We start from the raw sequence: 4,541 nt of genomic DNA, 5'->3' as shown, positions 1-4,541 counted from the left end.
AAATGGCACTATTAAGTTCATGGGTGCATTGCGGTGGTTCTGAGACTCTGAACTGGTTGGCTTCCAGCAAAGAGATGCTTGGCATGGGAGTCACGCGTCTCGACAATTATTTCACCCTCAACCCCACCCGTTCCCTTTCACCCTTACCAATCCCACCCATTCCTTCAACCCATTTCCTATTGGTGGATTTAGCGACCTGATCGAGTTGAGTGGAGGAAGGAAACCCGACCGAAACGTTAGTTTGAAGCTACTAATCTTAGATCACCTGGCGTTACCTTGTATCGCCGGAATAATCGTCATAATTATTCGATAACTCACTGAAAAACGCCCAGTCTGTGACTTGAAACCCTTGAACCAATTTCTGCTGCAAATTTCTGTATTAATAATTCCTAGTTCGAATAATAATGGTGGTAGTTAAAAAAAGTTTTGCTCAAATAATTTTTTTTCATTTTGCAGAAATTTTTGAGATATATTAAATGAAAGAAAAAGGAGGGGTAACCCGGCTTACCCTCACCTCTATTCTTGATCATTAATTTTTTTTTACATGCAAAGCAAATTTTATCATTAGCTATTGTTTTATTTTCTATAAATTGTATACTTTATTTTAAAGCTTGTTTGGTACCGATTCGTTAGTTATAATAAATAAAAAATATGTTCACATAAGATTCTCAGGTTTAGAATTTTGTATAGATTTTGCGAAAAACCTCGTAAAAAGCAAATATACCTAAGAAGGGTTAATAGCTAACTTAAATTTCTTCTTGCCCTTTATTGTTAAAAAGCGGGCTGCTAAATCCCATTTTATGGCAGATTATTTTTAATGTAATGAATGTAAGTACCAAAGAGGTGAATTTCCAAGATAAACTAATTAATTTTTAATAAAAATTTGAACTTTCAACAATAAAGATAAATTTTTTTAAATATACATGAATTCTTATCTATATAGCTCAATTTTCAATCAAATATATGAATTTTTGACCAAATAGTTTTATCGAAAAATGAAAAAGTTAATTTTTTATATAAATTAATTAAATTTTACAAAAAAATATATTTTGATCCAATAAGATTAATTTTCATCCAAAAAAGTCGAATTTTCTACAAAATATCTGAATTCTCAACCATAATATTAAATTTTCAACACAATTTTTTAGAAAAATGAGTTTTTAACAGTGTAGTTTAATTTTCAATCAAAACGATGAATTATCGAGAAAAAATGTAATATTTGATATTTCAAGTAAAAAAAACGGATTTTCAACAAAATAGCTGAATCACCAACCAAACCAGATTAATAATTTTTGACAAACCAGTTCTACTTTTAACTGAAGAAGATAACATTTCTACCAAAAAGATGCATTTTCATCAAAATGGATGAATCATCCACCCAAACAGATTAATAATTATTTAGAAGCAATAGTATTTTTAACTGATGAAGTTAAAATTTATGCCAAAAAACATGAATTTTCAAAAAAAAAGAGTTTAATTTTCCGCTAAATGTATCGATTTTCATGTATTTTCAAGGAAATAGTTGAGTTTTTAACCTCAAAAGTCGAATTTTTTTAAAGCACTTCACTTTCCATCCCGAAAAGATAAATTTATAAGGAAGGAGTTTGTTAAAGTGTACAGGGCATTTTAAATAAAATGACTGGTTCTTTTCGAGAAGCAAAAAAAAATTAGGATCTATAAAGTTAAAACTAAAGTTAATTATTTTCAATTTGAATCTTGCTGATCTTCATTTCTTTGCATGCTGAAATTACGCCCAGCATTTTTATATGAATCACATTTTACCTTTTATTGTTTTTTCTCGGAGGGGAAAAAGAGGCGATTTTTCAAAAAGGACAAAAGTGGAGAATAGGAAAAAGAGTAGTCTGGGTAAGGCAAAAATGACCTAAGAATTGTTTGAAGAGAACCTCACTGAAAGTAGTGAAGATGTCGGCCAAGTACCAAGTAGCCTGGGGAACGGACATAAAAAAGTAGTAAATCACACTTCAGGTATCTAAATTATCTTGACGAAGAACGCGAACACTTTGGTCTTGCTGGGAAACAACGGAATTTATCGAACGCTAACCGCTATGGGCAACATTCCGGTCCGAAAGTATTTCATAAGGAACTAGTATCGTCTCGAGCTGCGGAAAACCATCACAGGACAAACGATCCTAAACAGAAGATGCTCTATGGCCCTAATAAAATGTCCAATAAAGAAACGAACATTCTAAGGGAAACAACCAAGTAGATGAAATTCCCGTGGCCCTTTTCAGAGTCATAAAAATAAGTATCATGGGAATTCTCATATTTCAAATTTAAAAAAAACTGTTTTAATTTTTTATTTGCAACATTTTATTTGACAAGGTGGCCGAAAATTTCGTTTTAAATATCTCCGGATTTTGCTGCGACTAACTTCTTATTTTCCCCGACTTTAAATATTCGAACACTTATTATCTAACAATTATTATTTATTATTTTATTATATTATATTTATTATATTTATTATATTATATTATATTATTGAAAATCGTTTAAAGAAAATTGGCAGATATTCTCAAAGTTAAGAATTTTGAAGAGATACAATTTTACGTTATTTCGGATACTTTAAACGGGAAATTGAATAATCTATATTTTTAATAACATGTAAATGCCTCCAATTTTAAAAACGGGGTTTGAGAGTTTCTCTTTAAAAAATAGAATTACTTTTCTTGCGATTTTTACTCTTCGTTTACAAATTGGTGACTACGATAGGACCAATAAGAATTACAGAAGAATTTGAACAAATTGAGAATAAATCTATAAGACTACAATCTAATTCAAGTTGAATTCAAAACAATTTTAATTAATTTGAAAAACTCAGAATATCCAAAATTCCATTTTTTTTTAGTAAAATTCAATTTGATTCAGAAGAATTCAACCAAAATGAGAAGAGTTCAATTAAATTTATGAATGTGCAAGGTGAATTATTTAATTTTAGATTAATCTCAGACAAATTTTAAAATTTGGTAAAATTAACTAAATTCAGTAAGTTCGAAATATGTTTAGAAAACTCAAGGAATTTAAAAGAATTTGATTAAATATCTTACAATTCACGTTAATTTTAAAATACTTTAGTTTAATTAAATGAAATCTTTTAAATATTTCAAAAATTCAATTAAGTGACTATAAGGAACTCAATTTATAGAAATTGAAGTAAGTTTAAGAACTAAAAACTATTCCAGAGAATTTGAAAAAGTTTATGATAATTTAATAAAAATTGAGTGAGAATTTCAAATAAACTTAAATAAATTACAAAAAATATGTGGGACTCTTTTCAAATATTTAAAAACTGAAAAAATCCCTCCCTTCTTTTATGTAATTCCTTTGAAATTCATTAAAACATTATAAAACCCTAAGAAATTCGATCAATTCCCGCAAAATATTTAGAAATATTTTAAAGCCTAATAGGTTCTGTAAAATCGTTTCATATCTTCTGCAATTCTAGGGTCTTTTGAAAATGTTATGAAGCTTTTTAGAATACTCTAACATATTATTATTCCTTCGAAATGCTTCGAAATAATTTAAATTAAATGAAGTTTCTTAAACTCTTTTAAAATTTGCATCTACTTAATGTGCTTTTCACAGATATTCTCTGACTTCAGCATTTTGTTCAATATCTCTGACTTTCTCTTGCCAAAAAAGGGCCTTGACAATTTCCTGATTGCCAGGTTTTCCTTGACCTGTGGCTACCCTGTTTTATCTTAAACTATATGTCTTCAATCTAATTGAACAGGAGAATTTTTCTAAACATTTATTCAATTTTTATGCGACCTCTTTCAGATATAAAACCTGCAATTCTGTTATTTATCAACAGAGTTTAATTATCGTATAAAGTCCGAGATCTCAGTACACGCGATGCAGCTTTAAAAGTACTGAAACGGATCATTGAAGTTCGTTTACCTCTCTGTGCACGTACTGCTTTTATGTCCAGTTTTCTTTAAAGGAATTCTCTTAGAATACTATTGTAAAAGAAGAGCAAAGAAAATGATCTTGTGCGGTCCTTTAGCAAAAGATGAATGTACCTTAGAAAGCCCTCATGTATTTCTGCCTGTCCCATAGATCTAATTAGAATAAAGTACTGACCACTCCAAGAAACTGTGCAAATATAAACTAAAGAATTTCTACTTACCAAATAATAAATAATATATTCGTCTATATTTTTCTGGTGAACAGCTTTTGTCGTTTCATTTTTTTTCGTAGATTGGTCTGTTTCCCAAAATTTATTCTTTTCTTTATTATTAGATTTTAAGACTAAAATGAAAGCTAACCTTTCTATCAAAAAATTAAAAAATTTTTTAAAAATTAAAAACTTAAAAAGAGAACTTACTGGAAGTATTAAAAATTATAGAGAACATTTTTCAGATATCAGAAAGATAACATTGTCTTTGTCCAAAAAATAATTTTTGTTGATCAGCTTTGTAATTAGACTGCATTTAAAATGTATTTAGATTATATTTCATTGTAGTATCTGAAAGTCTTTTATGAATATCAAGCTAACATATAGTAAGACATAAAAAAATATA

The sequence above is a fragment of the Belonocnema kinseyi genome, chromosome 3 (genome assembly GCF_010883055.1).
Source record: "Belonocnema kinseyi isolate 2016_QV_RU_SX_M_011 chromosome 3, B_treatae_v1, whole genome shotgun sequence".
Lineage (NCBI taxonomy): Eukaryota > Metazoa > Arthropoda > Insecta > Hymenoptera > Cynipidae > Belonocnema > Belonocnema kinseyi.
The sequence above is the reverse complement of the archived record's forward strand: the minus strand, read 5'-3'. Positions refer to the sequence as shown.